A 20,375-nucleotide genomic window follows, 5' to 3' on the forward strand; every position below is an offset into this window, starting at 1 on the left:
GTGGAACAACCGCATCGTTGCAGCCAGCACCACCGCCAACATCGGGCACCCACACACTGTCAACAGGACGGTTAAAGACAAGTAAAAGACACTGCTTGCCACGCATGGGTGGAGACCCCACAAATCACTTGTTCCCCAGCTGCGCAGATGGCGAGCGAGGGGATGTGGCAACGGTACAGGTGGCGGTTCCTTTGTGGATGGGACAGCACAGTAGGGGAGGGATTGGTCAACAGGTGAACCCTTCACACCAATGCCTATTTCACAGAATTTCTAAGCTACGACAAGCCAGACTGTAAACAATCACATTAACAGGTTATCGCATTACGCCTAATGATTAGACAAGTCAACCATTTATCATTAAAAACACAATGCGTTACACGATTACACTGTCTCTGCAATAGAAGGTGCGATATATTTTTGCGTGAGTTCTATTGTAAACCTTTCTTCCTTTCCCTTATTGCCTCAAAATTAGCCTCTTCGACAAAACACGGCAGGTATACACAGTTTGATCCCCATGACATACTAATCCAGTTGCAATTGCAACAAAATCCTGATAGAGTGTACTTTCAACTAAACAATTGAGGCAAAGTCAGATCAACAGCTTACGAAAGCCTCTCTCTCGATATTGAAACAAACATGTGATATCACCACTTATGTTGTTGCACAACCGTTCTAATTCTTTTTACCACCTAATAATGATCCTTAAAATTATTACATCATTTCAGTGAAAAATTCTGCAATTATTGATGTAGCACAGCAGGTAAGAAAGTTTTACATATCTGACAAGAGAAAATGTTATTCTGTCTGGAGCAAACTGAAATGTTCTTTTTATAGTACCTAGAAACAAGGGAAATTGTGTCTGCTTGATGTAGAACCGAATTCCTAATTACACATTAGGAAGCAAACGTGAGCAAGAAAACAGTTTCAAGAACAAAAGGTTTTGCTTGTCATTTGTACTGGAAAACGCAAACCTTTGCGCGCTGTCATTTGCCTAAAACTCGTTTGATATTTCAGACCGTTTACGAGATATGAAAGATTTATGAGTATTTCACTTTATCACTTGAGCGTGTGATGGAATGTGAGGGCGCCACATACAGTCTTTTACTCGTGACTAGATATATATACAGTGTGGTCAGAAAATGTCTGAAACGCTTGTAGGGTTGTTGCAGGGCAGGTTGTACTGAGATATAAATGTTACGAAAATAATTCGATACGTTGCGCCGTTTCCGGGTTATTTAGCATTGAAGTTAGCCAATCAGATCGTCGCGCGCGTAAATTCAAGTTTCAGCTAACGAGTCAAAGCACTCGTTGTGCAACACCGCCCCTGGCAGGCCGCTTGAATGTGATCGCGCGACGCCCCGATTGCCTAAATTCTACGCGAAATAACTCGGAGCAACGTATCGAATTTTTTTATCTTAACATTTATGTCCCAGTACAACCTGCCCTGTAACATCCCTACAAGCATTTCACACATTTTCTGACCACCCTGTACACAGGGTGATTGAGTGAAAATGTTACAAACTTTCAAGGATGACAGAGAAGGGTAAACATATCAATCTGAGGTCGTAGACCATGGACCGGAAACGACCGAAGTTACAAGTGAAAATCGTTCTTGTACTTTTGGCAATGGACCTGTTCTACTACAGACTCTTTCCTTATTTTCGGAGGACGTAGTATGGATCAAAATAAGGAAAAACTGTCTAGTAAACCTGGGCTGTCAAATACATACGTTAAGGGATGTGAGCACTTATTCAGAAGATACGTGTTTCACAGTAGTAAAGATGAACAAGTGCTCGTAGTTCTTAAGGCAAGAATTTTAGAGCCCATGTTTACTGGCTATTTCTCTCTGGGTGTGGTTCACACTGCACTCTCCCAAAATAAGGAAAACAAACAGCTTGCAGCAGAACAGGTTCAGTGTTAGAGCTATCAGACGAATTTTTGCTTACGACTCAGTTGTTTTGGGACCAGGGTCCCTTACAACAAACTGATTCATTTATCTTCCTCTACCGTCCATGGAATTCTGTAACTTCATGCAGGAACCATCCTCTAGTTATGGTTTCACGATTTGAAGACAAATTCACTGTGCTAGTAGCCACACTTCATATGCTGCATTATATGACCTAACATGGGCTCCCCCAGCAACCGGTTGCAGTCCTGCCTCAGGCGTGGGTGTTGTAACGCCGAAAATGCATATCCTCCTATTTCCATCTATTGTAATATAATTTTTTTCCTTCTTTTGTTACCTCAAGATACGATATTTCTCTTTTCTATTGTAATTGCTTTACTATTTGTGTATATACACTCCTGGAAATTGAAATAAGAACACCGAGAATTCATTTTCCCAGGAAGGGGAAACTTTATTGATACATTCCTGGGGTCAGATACATCACATGATCACACTGACAGAACCACAGGCACATAGACACAGGCAACAGAGCATGCACAATGTCGGCACTAGTACAGTGTATATCCACCTTTCGCAGCAATGCAGACTGCTATTCTCCCATGGAGACGATCGTAGAGATGCTGGATGTAGTCCTGTGGAACGGCTTCCCATGCCATTTCCACCTGGCGCCTCAGTTGGACCAGCGTTCGTGCTGGACGTGCAGACCGCGTGAGACGACGCTTCATCCAGTCCCAAACATGCTCAATGGGGGACAGATCCGGAGATCTTGCTGGCCAGGGTAGTTGACTTACACCTTCTAGAGCACGTTGGGTGGCACGGGATACATGCGGACGTGCATTGTCCTGTTGGAACAGCAAGTTCCCTTGCCGGTCTAGGAATGGTAGAACGATGGGTTCGATGACGGTTTGGATGTACCGTGCACTATTCAGTGTCCCCTCGACGATCACCAGTGGTGTACGGCCAGTGTAGGAGATCGCTCCCCACACCATGATGCCGGGTGTTGGCCCTGTGTGCCTCGGTCGAATGCAGTCCTGATTGTGGCACTCACCTGCACGGCGCCAAACACGCATACGACCATCATTGGCACCAAGGCAGAAGCGACTCTCATCGCTGAAGACGACACGTCTCCATTCGTCCCTCCATTCACGCCTGTCGCGACACCACTGGAGGCGGGCTGCACAATGTTAGGGCGTGAGCGGAAGACGGCTTAACGGTGTGCGGGACCGTAGCCCAGCTTCATGGAGACGGTTGCGAATGGTCCTCGCCGATACCCCAGGAGCAACAGTGTCCCTAATTTGCTGGGAAGTGGCGGTGCGGTCCCCTACGGCACTGCATAGGATCCTACGGTCTTGGCGTGCATCCGTGCGTCGCTGCGGTCCGGTCCCAGGTCGACGGGCACGTGCACCTTCCGCCGACCACTGGCGACAATATCGATGTACTGTGGGGACCTCACGCCCCACGTGTTGAGCAATTAGGCGGTACGTCCACCCGGCCTCCCGCATGCCCACTATACGCCCTCGCTCAAAGTCCGTCAACTGCACATACGGTTCACGTCCACGCTGTCGCGGCATGCTACCAGTGTTAAAGACTGCGATGGAGCTCCGTATGCCACGGCAAACTGGCTGACACTGACGGCGGCGGTGCACAAATGCTGCGCAACTAGCGCCATTTGACGGCCAACACCGCGGTTCCTGGTGCGTCCGCTGTGTCGTGCGTGTGATCATTGCTTGTACAGCCCTCTCGCAGTGTCCGGAGCAAGTATGGTGGGTCTGACACACCGGTGTCAATGTGTTCTTTTTTCCATTTCCAGTAGTGTATATTTATGCATTTATGTCGATGTAGAATTGATTGTTTTGTAAACAGTATTTGTATTTTTATGCTGGGTCTTGCCTAGGGAAAACTATGCTAACGAACGAATACATCGATAGGTCGTGTGGAGAACCAAAGTGTTTAGGATATTTGGTAGTGTTAACTCTGCAGCGTGGAGCGCGGGCAGAGCAGAGGAGTCTGGTTGGAGTAGGTGTGTTGTGTGACGCTCCCGCAAGTTGCCGGGCTTTCGGGGTTTGGCAGCATGTAATTGCGATCGACTGGCTATGGTAGTTTCTAGCACGGTGTCGCGGACGGGAAGCATTAGCTGGCACACATCAAGAGCCCGTTTCGCCTGGTGACCGTGTCGAGAAGAAGGCGCGCCAACATCCAGCTTCTGAAACAGCGACGGCCGACAATGAGTGACTGTTGCCACCTTCTCGATCGACGACTTCAAACCTTCAATCAACCAACAAGGAAGACTAAAAGCACGTAAAGTTTCAGAACTGTATGGCAGACCTCAGCCTTTAAAATTGTTGCATCACAAAATTACAGCAATTTAGCATGAACCTTTGTTGCTCATTGTCCCAATTGCATTGCCAAGCAGGGTCCCTTCCTTTTCCGAAATTAACCCGAGTGTCGTTGAAATTCAAACGCCAGCATTAAAATAATATAATTCAATTTCACTGCTTTAATTTCAAAGTTCAGTTAAAGTATTTATAGCTGTCTACAATATTTAGACTACACGAGCATAAATTAAGAGTGCGAGTTTTGCTAGCATATTTTAGCTTACCTGTGACTGCAGCTCAGCTTGGTACGTACTAAATTTTACTATTGTTAATTGTTCAGAATCATTTAAATCAAGTTCGAAATTAAATCTCTTATTTCTAAATCGTGTAGAGTCAAGTTGCTTTTGAAATGATTGTTGAGGTAGTCCAAGACTAACCGTATTTTACTGAATTTTGATGTGCTTCAGAAAGAAAGCTCACTATTAACTTCAGTCACTACATTAACTTTTCTTTTACTAAATTAAGTCAGAGTGTAGCGAAATTTATTACTTCTGACAAACTCTCAGTTTTCACACTACACGTGTCAACCTTCAGTTGCCACGCTTCTAGTGCTAATTATATGGGTAATAACCTTTCTTTTTCAGTTACTATAGTAATTGTCCTTAGGACTGGCGACCGTAATTTCCCCCAAATCTCAAATATCAAATTACCGCTAGTTAATTGTTAACGTAACGGGCGCACATTTACTTTCGTTATTAACTTTACCCCTTTTCAAAATTAAGTTCCACCAGTTTCATTAGCATTTTTCCTTTCATTTAGATGTAACCCTTTCCTCCCTCTTTACCGACAGATTAACTTCGGCGATGATTGCTTTCCCAAATTGCCATTAGGTACACGCGGTTTAATTTTTCACTGTCATTAAGGTCGATAAGTTAGGGAGAGGTTACAGTGTTTCTGTTGTCTTTAGCGTAAGTATTGCGTAAGTAGTGCGTAAGCTTCGAGACCGATGAATCTAGCATTTCCGTCCCATAAGACCTTACCACAAATTTCCAAATTACCTAACATGCAACAAACATAAACACATAGCGTCCCCTACTTGCTATTCCAAACTAATCGAATTTCCAACAGTTCCTTACTTAATGTCGAAATATCACAGTAACTATGATCATTAACGAAATGACAGGCAGTCCAATATGAAACTGATATACGAGTCTATGTGATGCCAGAGCATCCGTTCCTTTTATTGAATAGTTTCTGTACGATAGTTTGAGTATGTCTAAATTCTCAGAGTGCAGGTGAAGCAGGCGGAGAATGTTTCAGTCATGATGGACGGGGCGTGCAACTCAAGTTACAGTAAAATTAGGTGCCAATCGCTCCAGAAAAGGTGGGTGGGCTCGTCCAGTGCTGAGAGGAAGAACGTATTTCTGCAAGAAGACCAAATTATCTATTCGTAGCCTGGGAGCTCTACCAAAGATAAGGCTTTGTACAGTATGTAGATCTAGTCTGTCACAATTTGTTCGAACACAGTTAATTTGTACTAATTCTAAGGATCACGCCTCGTCCCACCCCTCCTCGATACTGAACGGCAGATCGGAAAATAGCGTTATCTGAGTGAGTAGCATTGATTGAAAATATTGAACCAGTAATCCGAGGTGTTTTTAGCTACATTCGAACCTACGCATAACCTTTTAGTTTTAAACGCTACAGCTGCAGGATTGACCAGCCCCTCCACTCCTCCCCCCCCCCCGTCCCCGTCCCAAATTATTTTTCCGTGCTCGATTAGTAGTCCGGAATTTTAGGTCCACGGGTCGATTGATAATCTAACGGATGTCAGCTTACTGATTTATACAAACACATTCACCTGATTATTTTTTCTTCACAAAAACGCGTAAACAGCACAAACGTTTACCGTTCTGCATGTCTGACATGCCGCAAAACATAAAGTATCTTTAATGGAAATATATTGAAAACAGAGATAGCAGACAAAAGTCTGGTTTGTAAGAACTATCAACAATTGTCCTGCTTTTATATCCCAAAGAAGCATTCGAAAGGTTTGTACCATAGCATTAAGGTTGGTTGAAGGACAGATTTAAATGTGTTAATACAGACTTGCTTAAAATTTACCTCACTTAGCAGCAGTACATTGCTGCATACAAGTGTTTGAGTGAAGAGAGAAATCGAGCGAGATAGACAATGAAATCTCGAAATTTAAGTTTGTTTATAATGGACCATTTAAAGTCATTGGTATACCTCACACAAATGCTTATTGCTCAGAGTATCCAAGCTCTGGAAAACTATTAGGTATACGGAATATTGTAGACTTCAAATTGTACCAACCTAGGATCGATTAATACCACACAATGGGTAATTTGTACACTATGTAAATATAGAGTGTAAGATTTAAAGATCTCGTATGATCTATTGGACACTAAATGATGATGAACCCAACTGTTACAGGCGTGCTGATGCTGACCGAGGAGCCAACATCGGTATCCAGCTTCAGACGTCCTTTTCCGGAATGAACCTGAGTGTCGTTCAACTGTCGACTCAATCTATCTCCAGATGAGCGCTTATTAATGGTTAATCATAACCAGATTCAAGCAAACATCCTCTGCCCGTCAAATCGCTATCGTTTGATAATGCAATTGGGACAATGAGCAACAATCGTTCATTCTAAGTTGCTGTAATTTTGTGATGCAACAATTTTAAAAGTTTGAAAAACTGAGGTCTGCCATACAGTTCTAAAACTTTACGTGCTTCCAGTCCTTCTTGTTGGTTGATTGAAGGCTTGAAGCCGTCGCTCGTGGAGGTGGAGACAGTCACTCATTGTCGGCCGTCGCTGTTGCAGAAGCTGAATGTTGGCGCGCCTTCTTCTCGACACGGTAACAAGAAAAACGGGCTCTTGATGTGCGCCAGCTAATGCTTCCCGTCCGCGACACCATGTCAGAAACTATTATCGCAAGTCGAGTGCAATTACATGCTGCCAAACCCCGAAAGAGCAGCAAATAGCGGGAGCGTTACATAACACACCTGCTCCACCGCCCTACCCCAGCCAAACTCTCTCTGCTCTGCCCGCGCTCCACGCGGCAGAATTAACACTACCAAATATCCTAAACACTTTGGTTCTCCACACGACCTATCGATGTATTCGTTCGATAGCATAGTTTTCCCTAGGCCAGACCCAGCGTATAAATACAAATACTATTCACAAAACAAACCAATTATACATCGACATAAACGCATATATATACATATAGTAAAACAATTACAATGTACAAAGACACAGAAATGTTATACACTCCTGGAAATGGAAAAAAGAACACATTGACACCGGTGTGTCAGACCCACCATACTTGCTCCGGACACTGCGAGAGGGCTGTACAAGCAATGATCACACGCACGGCACAGCGGACACACCAGGAACCGCGGTGTTGGCCGTCGAATGGCGCTAGCTGCGCAGCATTTGTGCACCGCCGCCGTCAGTGTCAGCCAGTTTGCCGTGGCATACGGAGCTCCATTGCAGTCTTTAACACTGGTAGCATGCCGCGACAGCGTGGACGTGAACCGTATGTGCAGTTGACGGACTTTGAGCGAGGGCGTATATTGGGCATGCGGGAGGCCGGGTGGACGTACCGCCGAATTGCTCAACACGTGGGGCGTGAGGTCTCCACAGTACATCGATGTTGTCGCCAGTGGTCGGCGGAAGGTGCACGTGCCCGTCGACCTGGGACCGGACCGCAGCGACGCACGGATGCACGCCAAGACCGTAGGATCCTACGCAGTACCGTAGGGGACCGCACCACCACTTCCCAGCAAATTAGGGACACTGTTGCTCCTGGGGTATCGGCGAGGACCATTCGCAACCGTCTCCATGAAGCTGGGCTACGGTCCCGCACACCGTTAGGCCGTCTTCCGCTCACGCCCCAACATCGTGCAGCCCGCCTCCAGTGGTGTCGCGACAGGCGTGAATGGAGGGACGAATGGAGACGTGTCGTCTTCAGCGATGAGAGTCGCTTCTGCCTTGGTGCCAATGATGGTCGTATGCGTGTTTGGCGCCGTGCAGGTGAGCGCCACAATCAGGACTGCATACGACCGAGGCACACAGGGCCAACACCCGGCATCATGGTGTGGGGAGCGATCTCCTACACTGGCCGTACACCACTGGTGATCGTCGAGGGGACACTGAATAGTGCACGGTACATCCAAACCGTCATCGAACCCATCGTTCTACCATTCCTAGACCGGCAAGGGAACTTGCTGTTCCAACAGGACAATGCACGTCCGCATGTATCCCGTGCCACCCAACGTGCTCTAGAAGGTGTAAGTCAACTACCCTGGCCAGCAAGATCTCCGGATCTGTCCCCCATTGAGAATGTTTGGGACTGGATGAAGCGTCGTCTCACGCGGTCTGCACGTCCAGCACGAACGCTGGTCCAACTGAGGCGCCAGGTGGAAATGGCATGGGAAGCCGTTCCACAGGACTACATCCAGCATCTCTACGATCGTCTCCATGGGAGAATAGCAGCCTGCATTGCTGCGAAAGGTGGATATACACTGTACTAGTGCCGACATTGTGCATGCTCTGTTGCCTGTGTCTATGTGCCTGTGGTTCTGTCAGTGTGATCATGTGATGTATCTGACCCCAGGAATGTGTCAATAAAGTTTCCCCTTCCTGGGACAATGAATTCACGGTGTTCTTATTTCAATTTCCAGGAGTGTATCTTCAGGTAACAAAATAAAAAAAAATGCAGTGTAATAGATGGAAATAGGAGGATATGCATTTGCGGCGTTACACGTGCCCCAAATTCTCTTAGGATGTTCGTGTAACCTAAACAGACTCAGAAAGTGTCCCAAAAATGAAAAAAAAACCAACGGAAATGCATATTCTCAAAACATCAAGAAAATTTAGCATTATGCTAATTAACCATAAACCAATTTTTAGACCATAATAATTGAGTGGAGACACTCCTAATCTTATTCCACTCTGTCATCTTGCAGAAAATAAAACAGGTTGACAACATATTAAAATTCATGGAAAACATAGAAAATGGTGTAGCTATTCCAAAATCGTCAAACTTCGTAACACTATCAAGAAATGGAATACTATTTACAAAATTAATCCGAGTACATGGTCATAAAAGCAGGTAGATCAAAATACGCAAATTAATTATTAATTACATATTATACACATTTTTATGTAACGTTTTCATAATTAATATTCTCGTCACGAGAGTCCAATTAACGCTGAACAAGAAAATAATATTCAGCAGATCGAAAAAACCATAAATATTGACAGCAGAATTCTTTCACATCAGCTGTCTGGGAAGAAAAACAAGTCCACCTTCGGTACCCGCAAGTACAAAGAATGCCGACAACGGCACAAGAGCCGACAGCGGCACAAGAGCCGAAAGCGGCTCCGCCTCGCCAGTATTGTTGCGCCCGCCTGTGCGAAACGCTTGATCTCACTCGCCCTTGTAACGCCATTTCCAGAACGTCCGTTTGACTGAATTCTTTCGGAAAACTCACTCCCGAGTAATCTCCAGGAGTCCATTAACACTATCACAGTGGATAACACAACACTGTCCATCATCACACGCATGTACTAGCCTGAAACTTAAAACAGAGTCTAAGTACATCGGCAATGGCTAGTAAATCACACATTCATTAAATCTTACAGTTAGCCACAAAATCATATTTACATTCCTTTATCTACTGTGACTCAGCTGAAAACTTAAACTAGCAGCTTGGATTTTTCAATTGATTTATAATGACTCTCTCTTAAATCATTTAGTAAACTTAATTACTTATTAATTACAACTTCTTTAATGTCCTCTTGGTCAGGCAAAAGCATGGCAATCTAGCAAACCTTAAATCTTACACTCTATATTTACATAGTGTACAAATTACCCATTGTGTGGTATTAATCGATCCTAGGTTGGTACAATTTGAAGTCTACAATATTCCGTATACCTAATAGTTCTCCAGAGCTTGGATACTCTGAGCAATAAGCATTTGTGTGAGGTATACCAATGACTTTATATGGTCCATTATAAACAAACTTAAATTTCGAGATTTCATTGTCTATCTCGCTCGATTTCTCATGAGCTTTTACAAGTATTAAGTCTCCGATTGCAAACTCAGCAAAACGCGCTTTAGCGTCATGACGACGTATGCGAGCATCGGCTTTTAGCTTCATTACTTCTCGCAAATGATCTTTTTTCACACCAATACTAATCCGTCAATCCGTGGAGGGAATTTGATTATCTCTTCCAATTCACTTTCTACACTTTTGTCAATGCCGAGATTCCTCACGTTACGGCAGTTCAAATTCATTCCTACGTCAATGTCATCCGGCCAGTTAACAATGAGTATAGGCTGGTATTGCCTATGCACACCGTCTCCTGCCTCGTCAAAACTAACTACTATTGTTTTAACTTGTGACGTACATGTCAAAGTTTTGCTTTCGCAATTAATCACTGCACGGTACTTTCATAGCCAATCTAACACGATAATTACTTCGGTAGTTAAGTCTGGCACGACGACAAACTCTTGTTCAAATCGTGCCCCACATATCTTGAAGTTGACAAAAATCTGTTTTGTGACTGGTTTACTGGCCTTCCCAGTAGCACCGATAATTTTCACTCCTGTTACTGGCATAACTATGATGCTGGGTCTGTCTTTCAGTAACTCAAATATTTTCCCAGATACAGCACTCAATTCTGCACCGGTGTCAATCAACACGTTTAATTGTAAGTCGTGCATATTAATAGACACTACTATCTGTCTACACTTGTCTTTGACTGTTTCTTTATTTTCCCACAGTAAATCCTCGTCTATATCCGGGTCATTCCAGAAAAAACCATCCGGATTTGATCCTAAATCCTGCTTATCTGGCGGCTTTTTCAGCCTCTGTTCACATACAGTTTTAATTTCAACCCGTTTGTCCTGAGGCTTAGTCTGTAGCTTCGCCTCCAATACCGAAACCTTTTCCTGTAACTCGTCATCTAGTGAGTGTTGCTTTGCTATCAATTCATTAATTGTCACCTTCGTTGATTCCTCTTTGGTCAGATTGATCTCATCTGCCAATCTACCTGGAGGAATGTGCCCAGTAGTATCTGCAATTACTTCCTCTGGATCTGCGCAACCCACACTGCTACCGTCTGACCGTATAACGTCAGCTCTAACCTCATACACGCTGTAATCTATGTGCGTTTCTACCAATAGTGTCCGGCTATCACTAAAATTTTCGTAATCATTCTCCTTAATACTCTCGCAATGTTTAAACTGAAGGTTTGCGTCGGATGGGTCGGCTACTTCTACCACTACAACTATCGGTAAGGTCTGCCGATTACGGCCAGAACTTTCCGCTACTACTTCAACATCTAACTCCTGCGGGACGAAACACGACGAATCTTGCTCGTGCTCCCCATTAACATCAACTGTTTCTGGTAAAGTCTGCCGGTTAGGGCCAGAACTTTCTATCATTTCACAAACACTATCTTCCAGCGGGACGAGACGCGGAAAATCCTGCACGCTCTCCCCATAAACACTTCTCACATACAGGCCCCTATAAGCTCTTGGTTCGTCGTATAAGCGACCGAACTGCCTTAACGAGACCTCATCCCTCTCTGCATCCCCTTGCTCGATGACGGACGTTTTATCCATCTGATCTTCTCTCAACACTTGCGAATCATTCTTAAACTCAATCTCCAGTTCCGCTGTGGGTATTACAGCTGCCACTTTGTAATCGATTTCCGGAACACTACTTAAATTGTTCTCACTGACAGTGAATGTATTTTCTGCTGCCGTGTCTACAGCTGAGCTACTACTTGTGGGTGCACTCCTTTCTCCTAACACTGGCACACTCTCCCGCCGTTGATTATTCCATACGGAATTTTCATAACGACGACACCTCGGTTTACTACTGTTATTGGGCCGCCAAAATTTCTCCACGCCCGGTCGGCCCCTCACCGGCGCGGCTAATGGTTTCCCTGTCTCGTCCCAGCAGATACGCTCCCCGGATGCTGCTGAGGCGGCTGATCACACCCTCTTGCGTTATTACTATTCCGCGAAGCCCGTATCACGCTAGTATGATACTGATTTCCGTCATTCCTGTTATTATTTACATTGTACCGATTGTCATTACGGCACGAACCACTGTTGTTATTGCTGCAAATTTGCAGTATGCATTATTCCAATGCTTATCGTTGTTGTTGTTGTTGTGGTACCCGTTGTTGTTACCACGGCCTCTGCCACTATCGCGATTATTGCGCCAATTGTCCTCGTCCACAACTCTTTCCGGGAAATCATTGATTGTCCTGTAATTGCTTCCTATGTAGCGTTTTGTATCATCTGGAAGCTTCCTGTAGAGTTCCCAGACTATTTCGGATTCCGTGCGGCGATCACGCAAATATTCCAACTTGCGGATCCAGCCCTGACAAAACTCCTTCATCGAGCCACGCGAATGCGCATCGAAAGGCCTCGACACGACAAATTCGCGCCAGATACTTTGCTGTTTTTGCTCTGACCAGTATTCAGCCAGAAACAAATTTTTAAACTCGTCAAAAGTCAGGTTCGTAATGTTGAGGTTTAAGCCCCAACGCTTGGCATCACCAGCCAACACATCAATAACCACATTAATTTTTCTCTCATTAGTCCATGATCTGGGTAAAACTCTTTCACAATTTTTAATGAAATCCGTCGGGTGTATACCGCCTTTTTTCAAGGGGTCGAACTGCTCCTCTTTCGTCAACAATTCCGAACTATTTGCACAGAGTGGCACATAGCTCTGTTTTTCGTCAAGTTTCTTTTCTAATTCCAACACTCTCGTAATTACTTGGCAAGTGGTTGTCGCAAGCGTTTCTACTTCCCTTTTTTCTCTTCGCAGGTATTAGCCTGCTTCGTCACTTTGGTATCTACTTCGGATACTAAAGCCTTTAAAGTTTCCACCTTCTTTTGATCCTCTTTTTTCACTAATTGAATTTGTTCCGTCACCTTATTCTCGATGATCGGAGCAACTGCCTCCCCTACACTTTTCTCGATTCTGCTAATTTCGGAATAAAAACGAGTATTTATGCTCGCAATTTCCGCCTGAACGCCTATCATTTCCTGTTTAAGATTACCGATTTCGGTATTAATCACAACAATATCTTCTTTGATTTTATCAAATTTTGTGTTAACAACTCCAACATTGTTGTTAACAACATTATTAGCTTTGTTCTGATTGTCTAGCTTTCGTTCAATTTTTTCATACTGAGCTTCTTGCTTGGAAGCCTGATCTTCTTGCTTGGCAGCCTGAGCTTCTTGCTTGGCAGCCTGATCTTCTTGCTTGGCAGACAAAGCTTTAATTTCTGCCGATTGACTCTGGATTTCGTTAATCAAAACATTCAATAAATCAGTTAAATTCCCGGAAACTACCGGTTTTACTTCCGTAGCCGCTTCCTCTTTAATTGTCCCCCCGTATTCGTCATCGAGGGATTCAGATTTGATTTTCACTTGCGATTCCGAAACATTTTCTAAAGTTTGGAATTCCATTTCTGCTCTGTGTTGTGTTTCGGCGGTCGCGTCTTTCATGCTAGCCGCCTGCCCCGGAACAATGGGTACCGCGGTGCGCGTTTCCCACTGTTCGACCGATTGTTCCGTATTCAAGTCTACCAAATTTTGGCAATTGTTGCCTTCACTCATTTTAATAATTTTCAATATAATTTCCAAATCTCAAATCTAATTAGGATTCCTCACACTAATAATCTCGCTGACGTATCAACCATTTCGTAACCAGTACTTTGTTACGAGATTTGCACAATGCAAAATTCGTGTCCAGACCAACCTCAAATCCGAAGATTGTCCTGTCACCAGGTCGCCACGTGTAACCTCCCCCTCACTTATCGACCTTAATGACAGTGAAAAATTAAACCGCGTGTACCTAATGGAAATTTGGGAAAGCAATCATCACCGAAGTTAATCTGTCGGTAAAGAGGGAGGAAAGGGTTACATCTAAATGAAAGGAAAAATGCTAATGAAACTGGTGGAAATTAATTTTGAAAGGGGTAAAGTTAATAAAGAAAGTAAATGTGCGGCCGTTACGTCAACAATTAACTAGCGGTAATTAGATATTTGAGATTTGGGGGAAATTACGGTCGCCAGTCCTAAGGACAATTACTATAGTAACTGAAAAAGAAAGGTTATTACACATATAATTAGCACTAGAAGCGTGGCAACTGAAGGTTGACACGTGTAGTGTGAAAACTGAAAGTTTGTCAGAAGTAATAAATTTCGCTACACTCTGACTTAATTTAGCAAAAGAATTAATAAAACCGGAAAATCGAAAGTTAATTTAGTGACTGAAATTAATAGTAAGCTTTCTTTCTGAAGCACATCGAAATCCAGCAGAATACGGTTAGTCTTGGACTACCTCAACAATCATTTCAAAAGCAACTTGACTCTACACGATTTAGAAATAAGAGATTTAACTTCGAACTTGAATTAAATGATTCTGAACAATTAACAATAGTAAAATTTATTACGTACCAAGCTGAGCTGCAGTCACAGGTAAGCTAAAATATGCTAACAAAACTCGTACTCTTATTTTTTGTGCTCGTGTAATCTAAATATTGTAGCCAGCTATAAATACTTTAACTGAACTTTGAAATTGAAGCAGTGAAATTGAATTATATTATTTTAATGCTGGCGTTTGAATTTCAACGACACTCGGGTTAATTTCGGAAAAGGAAGGGACCCTGCTTGGCAATGCAATTGGGACAATGAGCAACAAAGGTTCATGCTAAGTTGCTGTAATTTTGTGATGCAACAATTTTAAAAGCTGAGGTCTGCCATACAGTTCTAAAACTTTACGTGCTTCCAGTCATCCTTGTTGGTTGATTGAAGGTTTGAAGCCGTCGGTCGAGGAGGTGGCGACAGTCACTCATTGTCGGCCGTCGCTGTTGCAGAAACTGGATGTTGGCGCGCCTTCATCTCGACACGGTCACCAGACGAAACGGGCTCTTGATGTGCGCCAGCTAATGCTTCCCGTCCGCGACACCATGTCAGAAACTATCATCGCAAGTCGAGCGCAATTACATGCTGCCAAACCCCGAAAGCGCGGCAACTCGCGGGAGCTTCACACAACAGACCTGCTCCACTGCACCACCCCAGCCAGACTCCCCTCTGCCCGTGCTCCACGCGACAGAGTTAACACTACCTAAGATCCAAAACACTTTTGTTCTCCACACGACCTATCGATGTATTCGTTCGATAGCATAGTTTTCGCTAGGCAAGACCCAGCGTAAAAATACAAATATTATTTACAATACAAACCAATTATACATCGACATAAATGCATAGATATATATTTATACAAAAAGTAAAACAAGTACAATATATAAAGAGACAGAAATGTCATATCTTGTGGTAACAAAACAAGGAAAAAAATTATAGTACAATAGATGGAAACAGGAGGATATGCATTTCCGGCGTTCCAGGTGTGGGCTTCGTATCTATCTTGGCCACAATAATGCGTTAACTATGCTGTTTGTAGTAGCTTACCCGCATTCCTATTTTCCTATTCATTATTAAACCCACTCCTGCATTACCCCTATTTGACTCTGTATTTATAATCCTGTATTCGCCTGACCAGAAGTCTTGTTTCTCCTGCCACCAAACTTCACTAATTCCCACTATATCTAACTTTAACCTATCCATTTCCCTTTTAAATTTTCTAACCTACCTGCCCGATTAAGGGATCTGACATTCCACGCTCCGATCCGTAGAACGCCAGTTTTCTTTCTCCTGATAACGACATCCTCTTGAGTAGTCCCCGCCCGGAGATCCGACTGGGGGAGTATTTTACCTCCGGAATATTTTACCCAAGAGGACGCCATCATCATTTAATCATACAGTAAAGCTGCATGCCCTTGGGAAAAAATACGGCCGTAGTTTCCCCTTGCTTTCAGCCGTTCTCAGTACCAGCACAGCAAGGCCGTTTTGGTTAGTGTTACAAGGCCAGATCAGTCAATCATCCAGACTGTTGCCCTTGCAACTACTGAAAAGGCTGCTGCCCCTGTTCAGGAACCACACGTTTGTCTGGCCTCCCAACAGATACCCCTCCGTTGTCGTTGTACCTACGGTACGGCTACCAGTATCGCTGAGGCACGCATGCCTCCCCACCAACGTCAAGGTCCATGGTTCATGGGGGGAGCAATTCTGTACAATCGCAATAAAGTCATGAGATGTTCAAATGACTCTTTTATTAGAACTGTTACGCGTGTTGTGATTACACCCATTTTTAGGCTTCACAAACTTCATCTCCTTCGTAACCAACCAGGCGTAAAGCCTTGACAACTCAGAGAAAGTGTCCAATAACATATGACTGTAACTGCGACACAAGCAGTCTTGAAGCAGAGCCTGTGTCTCCGATATAATCATATGTTATTGGACACTTTCTTGCAGTTTTCAAGGCTGTACGCCTGGTTGGTTAGGAAGGAGTTGAAGTTTGTGATGTCTGAAGATGGGTGTAATACCGAAACGAGTAACATGTTCTAATGAAATAGTCATTTGAACATCTCATGACTTTATGGCGATTGTATAGCATTGGTTGCCAGTTATTATCCGTGAACTCCTGGGAACACGTTTTTGAATGCCATTGGGCTCAGGGGGCTATCCTGCCATCGGTATGCTTGATAGTCCAAGTAATTTCGCTTGTAATAGTATGTCTGGACGCGCAATCAGTGCTGGTAAATAATGTATTTTCTCATCTGAGCTATGGGGGGCCGGAGAAAGAAATTAAAATGCCAGATTTTTTTGTAAATGTGTTGATAAGTTTTGACACATAATCAGAACCAGATTTTATAGCTGACACATAAATATCACTTTATCCAGAGTATTCTCTGCCAACATAAATGATACAATATGACGGACAGGACGAGCAGCGCTGTCGGATCTTTGCTGATGATGCTGCGGTGTACCGGAAGGTGACGTCTTAGAAAGGTTATAAGAGGATACAAGATGATGAGCCCAAATTTCTATCTGGTATGGTGAATGAGAGCTTGCTTTAATGCAGCATAATGTAAATTCAGAGGAGCAGGAACAACAATCTTCTAGTTTTCGAATACGAGATTTGTAGTGTTCTTGTTGACACAGTCATATCTGCTTAAAATCGAAGTGCTCAGATGCGAAGTGACATGAAGTGGAAAGAGCGCGTAAGGACGGTAGTAGTAGGAGGAGATTAGTGTTAAACGTTTCGTCTACATCTGGGTCATTAAAGTTCTAACAACAGCTCCGATTAGGGAAGGACGGGAAAGGAAATCGGCCGAGCTCTTTGGAAGGAACAATCCAGTCATTTGCCTCAAGGAATTTAAGAAAATCTGGCAAAAATTTAATCAGCATCGCCGGACGCGGATTTAAACCTTCGTCCTTCCGAATGCGAGTCCAGTGTGCCAATCTCTGCGCCACTTCTCTAAGTAGTATTGTAGTAGGGAAGGTGAAAGGTTGTCTTCGGTTTACAGGCAGGATATTAAAAAGTCTGGTTCATGTGTAAAGGAAACCACGTATAGATCACTAGTTCGAACCATTCTGTGGTACTTATCGAGTGTCTGGGGTCAGCATCAGGTCGAATTAAAGGAGGACATTGAAGCAACTCACATCCGGCCTGCTAGATTTGTCATCGCTGGGTTCTATCAACACGTAATATGGTTCGAGTACTCAAAAGCGAATACCTGGAAGGAAGACGACATTCTTTTCTAAACACTGTTAAGAAAATACAGAGAACCGTCATTTGAAGTGACTAATGAACCATTCCATTACCGCCAACTTACATTTCTCGTAATGAGTACGAAGACAACAGAAATTGAGGCATGTACTGAGACATATAGACGATGTTTTCTCGCTCGTGCATTTGAAAGTGAAACAGAAAAGGAAAATACTAGTGCTATAAGGTACCTTCCGCCATGCACCACAGGGTAGGTAGCTGAGATTAAACGTAGATTTAGACTGAAGAGCCAAACAAACGGGTATAGGCATACGTATTCAAATACAGAGATATGTAAACACGCAGAATACGTAGCAGCGGTCGGCAACGACTTTGTAAGGCAACAAGTCTCTATCGCAGTTGTAAGATCGGTTACTGCTGCTACAATGGCAGGTTATCAAGATTTAAGTGAGTTTGAACGTGATGTTACAGTCGGCGCACGAGCGATGGGACACAGCATCACCGAGGTAGCGGTGGAACTGGGGATTTTCCAGTACGATCATTTCGCGAGTGTTCCGTGCTTATCAGGAATTAGGAAAACAACAAATCTCCAATATCGCAGCGGCCAGAGAAAGATCCTACGAGAACGGGACTAACGACGACTCAAGAGAATTCTTAAACGTGACAGAAGTTCAAAACTTCCATAAATTGCTGCAGATTTCAGTGCTGGGCCGTCAACAATTGTCAGCTTTCGAGCCATTCAACGAAACATCACCGATATGGGCTTTCAAAGCAGAAGTCCCATTCGTGTACGTCTGATGACTGCACGACGCAAAGTTTTACGCCTCACCTGGGCCCCACCAGCGTCGACACTGGAAACATGTTACCGGGTCGGACAACTCGCGTTTCAAATTGTTCAAATGTTCAAATGCATGTGAATTCCTAAGGGATCAAACTGTTTAGGTCATCGGTCCCTAGACCTACACACTACTTAAACTAAGAACAACACCCACACCCACGCCCGAGGGAGGACTCGAACTTCCGGCGGGAGGGGTTCATATCGTATCGAGTGGATGGACATGCACGGGTATGGAGACCACTTCATGAATCCATGGACCCTGAATGTCAGCGGGGGACTGTCGAGGCTGGTGCAGGCTCTGTAATGTTGTGGACTGTGTGCAGCTGGAGTGATATGGGCCCCCTGATACGTCTAGATACGACTCTGACAGGTGACATTTCGTAAGTCTCCTGGTTGATCACTTGCATGCATTCATGTCCATTTTGCATTCTGACGGACTTTCGCAAATCCAGCACGACAATGCGACGTCCAGAATTGCTCCAGAGTGGCTCCAGGAACTCTTCCGAGTTTAAACACCTCCACTGACCTCCGAACTCCCCAGACATGAACATTATTGAGCGTATCTGGTATGATTTGCAACATGTTGTTCAGAAGACATCTTCACCCCGCTCCCGTACTGTTAAGGATTTATGGGCAGCCCTGCAGGAGTCATTGTGTCAATTCCCTTCAGTACTATTTCAGACCTTAGTCAAGTCCATGCCATGTCGTGTTTCGGCATTTCTGCGAGCTCGTGGGAACCTTACACGATATTTTGCAGGTGTACCAGTTTCTTTGGCTCTTCAATGTGGAAGGACGAGAGGACAAACTCCATGTGGACTGAACTATTCAGTAACTTTATGGCAACTTTGGAGCCCTGTTTCGGGAGTCATCGACAGCACGATTTTTTTTTCGATAATGCTACTTTTTAAAAAATATCTCGCATTGAGGTATTTTTAGAGTGCTTTTATGGAACTGCCAGCCGATTATAGTCCCGGAAAATTTTGACAACCTAGTGTGAAGTGCAGAAGTCCGGTGTCGATTTAACAACACCTTGATAAAGGTTTCCCGAATTGCAATGAAGAACTAAGACTAGTAGGTCCTTATAAAACGTGCACCGCATCTATATATCTGGAATAAGTTTTTCGAGTGTAACGTAAGAGGCGCATGAGAGACATTCGCAGCGTCAGAAAATTCGTCGCGGAGTTAGTAATCCTCTTAAATTTCCGCAATGGAACTGGTTGCTCGATAAATAAATTTCGACATTTTTAAATGAAACCCGTGTAAGCGGCCGAATGGCAAAAAAGAAGACAAACCGTTCCGTGTTGTTGAAGGACTGCCACGGGAACTGCTTTAATTACTCCAGGGAGGCGTGATTTATTCCTGCGGATTTGTTTGCATGCTACGATCGTTTGCATGTTACCAGCCACTACCCGACAGCCCACTATAATTTTTCTGTATAAAAAAGGTCGAACGCTTCTTTTTTTCTGTACACTTGAAATATTTACGTGTGTCTATTTTTGTCTGCCGTTTATTCCCGCTCCGCTGATGGCGTAAACTAAATCGCCAGAGGCATTTCCGAAATTCTGTATTGTTCTTACTCTGCTTCGTTATTGGATTGCCACCAGGGAAGTAGAT

This window comes from Schistocerca nitens, chromosome 6 (assembly GCF_023898315.1).
Source record: "Schistocerca nitens isolate TAMUIC-IGC-003100 chromosome 6, iqSchNite1.1, whole genome shotgun sequence".
Lineage (NCBI taxonomy): Eukaryota > Metazoa > Arthropoda > Insecta > Orthoptera > Acrididae > Schistocerca > Schistocerca nitens.